A 10,842-nucleotide genomic window follows, 5' to 3' on the forward strand; every position below is an offset into this window, starting at 1 on the left:
TGAAATTATGTGTTGTGTGTTGTTATCCTTTGAAGTCAGCATCGATTCTCAGAGGGGTAATAATTTGGGTGGTTTCTGGTCAGGGCACTAGTAGGCCAATCGCTCACTCAGCCATGAAAGGACCCACAGATTGTCATTAGATGATGCTAATTGAATGAGACAGGGTTGAAAGCAATACTGACGCTTGCGCTTGGCTATAGCCAAAAGTGAGTGTGGGTAAGGGAACACCAGTGAGAGCTAACGCTAACTGATGCTAATCCAATGAGAAGGCATGGAAGCCGTGCTAATGCCATATACTAATGGATGTAAATCAAATGACAGTGGAGCAGCAGAAACAGAAAGAGGGGAGGGACTGACATAGTACTGAAAGATGGGGAGACTTAGGAAGGACCATCTGATCACCATGCTGCATCACATTATGTGCCCTGCCCAAGGAGGGAACACACCCACCCACTCACACAGAGAGAGAGAGAGACACACACACACACACACACACACACACACACACACACACACACACACACACACACACACACACACACACACACACACACACACACACACACACACACACACACACACACACACACACACACACACACACACACACACACACACACACCCTCCCCCCCCTCTCAATGCGAGTCAAACTAAGAAAGAAATCCAAATACCCAGGAGTGAAGCATTACCTTGACAGTCAGTTTACAGAGAATGAGCCTCCCTGCAGACCACCCTCATCCACTCCCTCTGGATAGAGAAACACAGCTGTTCCTGACTGGACACCAAACTGCCAAGTCATTCTGCACTCTGCCTACTTCAGTTCATCTGAACTGAAAGGAAGGTGGCATCCGGCCGAGACCGGAGCACAGGAAGAGGCTTTTCAGTGTGTGTGTGTGTGTGTGTGTGTGTGTGTGTGTGTGTGTGTGTGTGTGTGTGTGTGTGTGGGAGGGGAGCACAGTGCTTTCAACTAGGGTGCATTTAATATTTGATAGGCCACTAGGAGCCCGCCTAGTAGTACACTACCAGGGGGTGGAGTGGTGACAACATGTCCCCCGTCATGAGAACCTCTACACCGACTACGTTACAAATAAATGCACGAATCTCTGTACGTACATATGTATATTACACGTCTATAATCCACGTATCTCCAGAACCGCTCAACCACCCGACAAACAACACATTTGCGCCACACGTCGCAGACAACTCGAGGGAGTGCGGTGCCCGGTATCTAGTCGGATCGGCCGTTGTCCAGAACCGCCAAAAAAACCTCTGGCCATGGCCCAAATTATGAGCAAATCCATTGGCATGGCAAACCTAGCCTAAACGTGCTTTGACAGATTCCGCACACCTGTTGAATTCCCCACACTTGCCATTTGATTACTTAGTCAGTCCACTTTCCGTTTGCAGTGCACTCGACATTTGACGGTCGTTCACCATTGAACAAGAACTTTCCAGAATTAATTGGGAATGCCCATATATTGATAACATGATACATCAGTGATCTGAGATCTCGATGGGCATCAAAGGCATAAGGACAGAGACATATACAGAGATAGGCACACAAGGGACACAGACAGGCGTACGGTTACAACAGCTACTCTGACAATGGAGTATAATAGGTATTGCATAATTCTTTCCTAACTAGCATCAGATCTAGTAATTATAATGGAGAGTCCGATATCTTACTTGGAGTACCTCAACATTTGGGGGAAAATAGGATAGCCTTTTCAAAGCAAGAGGAGACAACAATCAGAGAAAAGCCATATCTAAAGTAAAATGTCTAAGGCTAATCTCCAAAGAGCTCAAGTGGCAATACTCAGTCTGCACACCACCCTATTACAGCAGCAGGGTTAGATTCTAATAACCGTGGAAAAAGTACCATAACAGAGTCTACCTCTCTGAAGTGATAACAGTAAAAGAGGGATTATTTATGGTTCTTTTAAAAGATATGGTGCAAACTCAACCAGCCCCACCTCGTTTCGTGCTTCGCAGCGAACATCTGCCTCTAACTCTCATTCGCGGTGAAGTGCCGACAGTAAAAGTGCATGAGCACAACTGGTCCCTCGATATCACTTTACGAGTGCATATGATGTCACTGGGCCTTGTAAACCACACACACACAGACACGCCTGATACAGGCCACATCAACAGCACTCTTCATAATAGTGTATAAAAGACTGGATTTTTACACAGACTTGGATTTTAGGGGGTTCAAAACCGAAGGTTTTGTTGTACAGATTTATTCTTTTTCTCCTCTGCTGAGGTTTTGCTCATTCCTGTGATGGTAAATGGTACTTTTTTTAAATTAAATTGTCACCTCACCAGTGATAGGAAGTTGTGTGCAAGCCTGATACGTACCTAAGATTGTCAGTCAAAGATTAAAGGGAAACTTAAATATATGTTAATGACGTTTAGAAGATTTAGAACACTTTCCTGGGGGTCTCTACAGTATTTGTGTAATATGTGGTTTTAGACATTTTAGATTTGAGCAGATTTTTTTGCAGAAAGGGTGAAATTTCCCTTTAAGGCCAGAGCCAACTTAAAGTTACACAAACAGATAAAGGTTGAGACAGTGAAAGATTAAATTGGAGAGCCAAAACATGATAGTCATTATAAGAGTTTACTGTAGCTCCAAATCCATCCACCAACACTTTACACATTAGAACACATTCTACTAGACTTAACATGGCTCTTAATGTGGTGAAATCTGATTTGGTCCTGTTCATCTCCATAGGGGCTCCGTACAATGTCCACACTTCCATCAACCTAATTGCATTTATCACAGTGGCACTCCAGCTCCTTTCTCTGATCCCACTACACACCGACACATGTGTGATTGTGTGTGCGTGCTAGCCTGTATAGTGTCTAGACTCAAGAGTCAGTTCTCCCGGCAGACAGCAGTATGTAACCTTGACATGAACCTGGCTGCTGGAAATCTGCAGGCGTTTGACAACCCTGCATCATTTTCTCAACTTCTGATTGGCTGTCTGAGATGGGGAGGCTGATAAGTGTCACCTAAGCAACGGCGGATGTGTCAGTCACTTACCGCAAAGTCATTAGAGGCATTTATGCAACTGAGAGCTACAGTACACAGATAAGAACTCTGACATTTCTTTAACCAAAGGCTTAATTTCTACTCTTCCTAGTGGAAATTGGGTTAAAACCACACACACAGTACTAAATTGTTGACTACTATAATCATAGATTGTATGTGTATATGTTGTGTTTTTATATGGACCTTGAGTCTGCAATAAAGACATTCATTCATTGAAATGGATTATCTGTTATATCTGTCAGTCAATGTCTGAGCTTGTGCTCAAAGGTAATGGATGTCAGCTTTTGGCATGGTGTGTAACTCTGACTCAACGGCATTTGCTTAGTACTACAAGTAATTCTGATGGGTCAATCAAGGAATTTTCCGGTCTGTTATTGCATGATAGAATACCAATGTTCGGTTTACTTACTGTATTTACTTTGCAATACAGCTAATACTAAGGCAACTAAGCTGAAAAATAAATAAATAATGGTTTGTGAGTAGCCATATAATAAGATTTTGGTGAGTTATTTCCGGCAATCAAATGGGTGTGAACTGTGAAGCAAATACGACACAACCTTAATGTGTGCAATGTCTGTCATGCGTTCGTGTATGTACTGTAAGTGCGACTGAGTGGAAGTTAGTGAACCACACACCTCATAACACAGCTTGAATGTACTTTAGACGTGGACCATAAAACAAGACCAACAGAGCCAAACAGTGGGGGGAAGAACGCCTAGTTCAAATTCATGGCGTCGTTTTAATTTACTGTTTTTCAGTACTGAACTATGGCTTCAGGGGCACTATATTTCATTACTGCTTTTCACATAACCTGCAACCAATATTAAAACTAGAATAAATTGAATTGGTGCACACACACAACATGTGACATTGAGTATTAATTCAACCCCCGGCATTAACACATTTGTTTACATTTCTCGCATGCCTCATACAGTAGCTATCTCCTGTCCCCTTCCATGGAAGGTACACACTCAAATTAAGAGAGATATGCCATGAAAATAAGCAAGGGATCTTTCTATATGGACTTGCCTGACATGTTGAATTTTGTACTTCTTCTCTCTGCTGTTAGAAGGGATACAGGTTCAGACTACTGCGCAGCTAAGGGGACAACAACACAAACACCAACAGGCAATCCAAGTGTAAAGTACTGTAGCTTTTACAGCACAGCCAAAAACATGATGTCACCACTCACCATTGCAATATATTTAGTAGAGGTAGGGCTATTATCTAACTATATAACACTTAAATATCCTGTTTCAGGAAACGGAAACTGCTTTTTGGATTAATGACATCATGGGACAGCTGGGTTCCAAGATGAGGAAAATGTCCTATGGCAAGTTCATGATCTAGCCAGACAGCCAGCCAGACAGCCTCCCCACTAACTGATAAACAGATCATAAAAGTGTAACGTGACCCTGATGGCACCCCACCCATCACTATCACTCAGGCTAATGGCCAACAATGATCACCTCTCTAAAATATTCTCTCAACATTACCAGGAACTTGAACTAAACAGGAAATAGTACCATTCTGAAAGTAGTATATCAGGCCATATATCAGGAGGTTCAGGAAGCTGTGCTACTGACAATATATCGTTTATGACCCGTTATCAAGATGGGCAGATGGGCCTCTCTCTAGAAGTGTTGGACTAAGGCCTAAACACATGATACTTCTCACTGAACTGTGATCATCTAACCACAATAACCCTGACATTTGGGCAATTCTTCAAACAATAGCACATTTTACATACCGGTAAATGCTTTTCAAAAAGAGCAGATCTACAGGCTTGTACAACCAAGTATTATGGCTTAATTAGTTAATGCTGAAATACTGTATACAATGAATTGTGAAAAAGATGCCTACTGCAGCTGATCTGTACTGCGTGTTGAATTACACTGTACTTTAAGTCTTGGAACTCAGCAGAAGTCAATGCACAAGTACAGTGCTAGATCGATAAGTGCTGCTCTTAAACCTGCAGGGGTGCATGCATATAAACTCCTGAAGCAGCATGTTTGTTGTGGAAACACAAGCACAAATAAACAGCAAAGCTGGTCACAAACTGTTAAACCTTATAGGATAGGACATATATAAAACTTTTCCATATACTCTCCCATTGGACACATGTTTGTATATACTGTATACCCATTGGGATCAAAAAAGTAATTTTCTTATTTTATGTCCATATAACACTAAACCAAACCCTACGCCTGACCCCTCATTAAAATAATTCACGTATCAGGTCACGTATATTTTGCTTGTGGGGATTTTTGGTCCACATGTGGCTTCCACCCAAACCTTCCTTAGATAACATGATATCACTCATGCTAGCCTGTAGAAAGTGCACAGTAAAACACACGCAGTGTAGAGTGAACCCATTTGACACACCTGTGTCAAATGTGCACCTGCCATATGCTGTGTGCCGTTACGGTGTAACCTGACTAACTGTGACGCCTCCTCCTCGCTGCCAGTTGCCATGATAAGTCCTCCTAGTCATGGAGGAGACGCAGCTTGATATTACCAATGCACTTAATGTGATACGCACAGTAAAACAGAGTATTAATTTAACTCTCAGAGTTGAACTCTCAGGATTTGACAGTGTGTTAAGGTTCTGACTGTGCAGCGTGTCTTTAAATAGTGACCTTTAAATAGACAACGCTCCCTAAGGATTCATCGGCAGAGAACGGCTTGACTTCCTCTCTTCCTGCTCCATTTTGTCCTCGTCTTCCAGGCAGTTCCCACTCATTCTATTCTCTCTGTCACTCCTCTCCGTTCTTTGCTTACACAGCACATTTCTATACAGTAACTGTCACAGTGGCACACTGAGCATTAGAGAACAATGAATCCTCACAGAAAATTGGATCATGGCCGGTGGTTAACTGTTATCATACACCCTACCTAGCCCTTACCTCATTGTGTTAGATCTAGTCGGAGTTGCTAGCTCAACAGATAATGCTAACCGTGGCTGTTGGGTTACCAACTGCCACAAGATAGTTGGAGATAGTATCAATGGAGATAGTTCTATTCTACAGTATTTCAAACTTTCTAGCACACACTAGCTTCCTGTCACACATCACCTGGGTGGAGTTGGCTGGATGTGAGATACATGCCATATAAAGCATTTTGAATAGAGCAATTCAATGAAGTCCTTTACTTTCTGATGTCACACGTTGCCAATGAGCCTGCCATGCAAATAGCCCTATTTGAATCCACTTTCAATGTGTGTGGTCAAGGTGACTTCAAACGTCCAAGGGATCAGGGACCAGTTAATACAGTGACCCCTCTCTGTCCTCAGTTTCTCTACACTCTGACAAAAAAAGTGCAAAAATGTATCTTTAAAAAAAAAGGTGGTCAGAATATCTCAGACTCTTTCCCCTATTTCCCCAAGAAATACATAATCAAAAATCTTGATTGTCACATCACAGGTTTACATGCAGGTGTAAAACAGTGGGTCAAATATGTTTTTGATTGTGTCATAATGCACATGTGAAATTAAACAAAATTCTAGTAGGTGCCACATAAGTGAGGTATGACGGACTCCAGACGGAGACGTCGGAGAGATTTCAAACATCTACTGTACTGCAGCTGACTCATGAATCAGAGGGTGACTCAGCACTATATGGAAGACAATCAGAAGGTAAACCACGGTGTCATCCCACAGTCACAGTGCACAGCACTCATTAGTTCAAGTGACAGCCTGAGCAGGGAAGAAAATGATTAACTCTCATTTCTAACCCTAGGGGTATAAAGATCCTATACATCCCTGTCAGCTGTCACATGACCCACAGAGGCTAGGAGGATTATTGAATGAGCCTGCCTGTATGGAGGTTTTATGAAAGGCAAAGCTTGGGTCCCTGTAGAGTACAACCACCAGCTCAGTTCAACAGCCCAAGGCTAATGCAAGACACAAGGGAAGCACATGAAACGGTATGAGAGCGAGGTGGGGCGGGTGTCACATAATGCTTTGTCACATAAGATTTGAGCCACAATGACTGCTTGGGTGATGTGCTGGCAAAACACAGGTACCAGATCATGAGGCATGTAACGATATGTTACATGCCTTTCTGGGTTTGGTTGCAACTTGCAGGATATAATATAGAACACAGAATACAGGACTTCACACGGTAATGTAAATTCTGTCATGGAGGATGTTTTCAACACCTCTTCCTTGGGCCTTAAAAGTTAAATGAATTCACCGGTGATTCAGAACTGCACACATGCAGACTGCTTCCCTACTGCATTGTCCATTAGACACCAGCTGTGTCAACATGGCTTTCATCATTCACATCAACAGACTCAGAGCTGTATTGTCTTTTCTCATCAAGGTGAAGACAGAAAATATCAGTTGCTAATTACACAGGTGGTTCACTCACAAAGGTTTGGTGTAATACAATCAAAGAATAAATAAAAAAGGATGTGGGAGCAATGTTTTAATCTAATAATGGCCATCATATGCCATATATTATTACGTGTTTGTTAAATCTATCTACAGTATCTGAATCTTATATTTCTTAAATATTAAAGCAACAACATTGCCCAGGGCCAATATAAGTAACAGTTAAAACGGTGGACCTAGCAGCAGTGGCCATGCGACCCCATGCCAACAGAAACTTCCCACATATGTCCCTTAATACGCAGTGCAACTTATCGATGTGTGACTTGTCAAATCAAAGTCAGTAATATTTCTCAAGGTAACATCCGAGGTGCCACAATGACCAGAAATAAACATGCACGTGAGCTCAGCTCACACACAGAGACAGAGCTATTCCAAAACCCTGTGTATCCTACAGCCTCACCACAGATCAAGAAGACGGGCTGATAACAGTGGCTAAGTATAGGACTAATGATAGGCCACATACAGGCAGAGGGAGGGAGGGAGAGAGAGAGAGAGAGAGAGAGAGAGAGAGAGAGAGAGAGAGAGAGAGGGGGGATCAGATTCAAAGTCAAAGTCACATCATGCTCAGGCTTTGCACATATTATAGCCACAACACATACAGTACAGTAGGCTACTTAATCACACACTGCCTAGTGCCGACACCACAATACAGCATGAAGTCATCTCTTGCCTGGGCCCTATAATTATTACCCTGCTGCTACAGTACCATCCTCATTGATTCTTAGCTACGGTCAGTACTTAGCAGAGTGGAACACATGGACACATAAAATCCCCCCTTCGACACACAAAGAGAGAAATATAGAGAAATACACAGTAAGACCCTAAGTGTTGATTTAACTCTGAGTGTACAAACGTAACCAAATGGACCCGAAAGGGTCCATTTGTTTACATTGGTCTCTGAGTTACAAGAGGATAAATTAACACTGATGTGTAGATTTGTTTGGAGGTCAATATGTTTATATGACCATAATACACAAATGAAGATGCACCCCAACAAACATGCAGCAACCTTGTGACGTAACAGATGGCACACATTTCAGACAATCTCAAGAGACTCCTCTTAGAAATTGACAGGAGGGCCAGTCACTGCCTAAAAGAGGGTGTCAATTCGACACCCTCTTTCAGGTAGTAGCCCTTCGTCTCTGCTAAAAGTGGTTGTTTTTGCATCTTATCTGTGTGGATGGAGTGTTCAACTAGGGGCTAGGGCACTTGAATGTATTAACTTGGAATGACTGCTATGCACTCCAATGTGCAGGGTGGTATGAAGGACTACTAATGTGCATTTGCACACATAGCAAAGATTCCAAGGAGCTGCTAAAGTAAATGGTGAAAGCACACACATGCAGACAGACAGCGAGATACACGCACACATAGACCGGAAAACCCCACACTAAACTACGATTTGGGGGGTCTTTCATTCAGAGACTCAGCTGTTGTTCGGGGGTTACATCGTAAACACACCCCCAGCCGAGATGGCGCGTCTGGGGCCCACGCCGACAGGTGCGTAAGGAACACACACGGACGGATGACTGATCTGGATGTGCTTGTATCCATCCCCACCCATACGCACTGCGCAAGCACCCAGATAGTGTCCATCTCACTTACAGTGCGAGAAGCATGGAGGCATGCAGACATGGCATGAGGAATGCCCTATCCTAATGTGTAGTGGGGCGTTGATGCCAGGGTGCTTTGCGCTGTCTGGGGCGCATAGGTCGTCGCCTGTAGTGGCACGCAGACAACACACATCGGCTCATAAGACTTGACTGACAGCAGCTTTGGCCGTGGTGTAAAAATATGAATGTTTATGATTGTATTGAGTGGTGTAAAAGTGGGAGTGCTCACGGCTGATAAGATTTGATGTTCTTCCTGCCAGATATAACTTTATTACAGTACATTGGTGGATGAGAAAAGAAGAGCCATGTGGGACAGATTTCCTTTTGGTGTGACAGTTTAATTATGTCACACAGTTCAATCTTAAATCAAATCAAGCAGCAGCACTATCTTACATGTATCTCTCCCTCGTGTATTAAATAGGCCTATATGTCATGATAAAGACATACTGTGGGCCTACTATAGGAATCAGTTAAGCCCACCTTTCAGGTCTGTTTTAGACACATTCAGTGATGAATATTCCAACTGACAAACATTCTGGGGCCTTTCGTGATTCGTCAGGAATAATATATTCATATATTATGTAATTAGTTGCTCTTTTCATACGACTTAGTTATTATAAAAGACTGGCTGTCCACATTCACGGTACAGTGACTTTTGTGAGTAGGAGTGAGGATGTAAATAATGGCTGGAGTTGCTTCTATAAGAGTCCACAGACAGTTCACATAAATTGTGGAGTAATAATTTAACTCTGGGAGTGTAAAATTGACACTTGTCAGACTGTCAGTCTATGTTTACACTCCATTACTGTATACATTTTGCTGTAGAGCAGGAACACTGACTGTTTAATTGTTACAGCTGGCCTCAGGCGCCACAGATGTGGACAGGCTGACTTGACGTAAGATGTGAATCATGCACAGACCCAAGGGCATCTCAGCTGACGTAGAAAAATCCGTAATAATAATATATAACTAACAAGCAGTAACAAACCAGATGACAAGATACTTTACATAAATATTTAAAGTATCAGTAGTCCTATAGCCTCATACTCCTAGGCCTAATGCAAATTGTAACACCTATTAACTTCAATTCACTCACAACAAGGATCATTGATTTCACAAAATGTAAGAGGCCTAATATAATACAAACTATAATAGGTTTAGTTGCGCTTACCTGAAATATTATGCCGATATAGCATATTTATATCCATTTACAAGTATCCACCATGCTGGCTCTATTTCTTGGCAGTAGGCTAAGCAATTAACAACCTGTCTCCGAAGTGAAGTTTATGCCTCTCCCCATCTGTAGCATACAGTCTTTCAGTCCAAAGTCCAAACACGTTGATATTGCTGAGGAATTGTTCGAGATATGAGGAGATGAAAGATCAACAGTCAATGAAGAAGTTTTGCTGGCTGGCTTGATGCGCGGAGAAGCTTTGGCTGTGTAACGATCGCAATCCAAAGCAACCAAGTCCGTATTAATATATTATCTATTACTTTTTTTAGGAGCCAATAAACTAAACTAAACATTTAAATGACATGCTGCAATTCCACCGCGGCTTCCAGAACAGCAGCCGCCTACAGCTACTACAATTACAATGTGTCAACACAGCACGCCACCGACCCGATACACTTTAACCACTATGTACACGGCCGTGTACCGTGTGGTTCGGAAGCAACAAGCCTGGCGACACGACGGATCGTGACATGCAAAATTGTCCGAAAATTATCCACTAAAAAGAAGAGTCATTCGGTTTAAAACTGTACCGTAACCCGAAATGACA

The 10,842-nt window shown here is 42.6% G+C and overlaps 1 protein-coding gene across 2 annotated transcripts in view; it reads right to left on the reverse strand.

Moving 5' to 3' along the window:
• Positions 1–10,842, reverse strand: part of ccser2a (coiled-coil serine-rich protein 2a) — an 81,284-nt gene extending 70,442 nt beyond the window's left edge. The window contains exon 1 of one of the 2 annotated variants that reach the window (XM_080782477.1): positions 10,233–10,839. The gene's annotated coding sequence lies outside the window, so the exon portion shown is untranslated. Of the gene's footprint in view, positions 1–10,232 lie in introns of both variants that reach the window. The other variant, XM_080782478.1, reaches the window with a different exon arrangement.

The sequence above is a fragment of the Protomyctophum bolini genome (assembly GCF_963924005.1).
Source record: "Protomyctophum bolini genome assembly, chromosome: 14".
NCBI lineage: Eukaryota > Metazoa > Chordata > Actinopteri > Myctophiformes > Myctophidae > Protomyctophum > Protomyctophum bolini.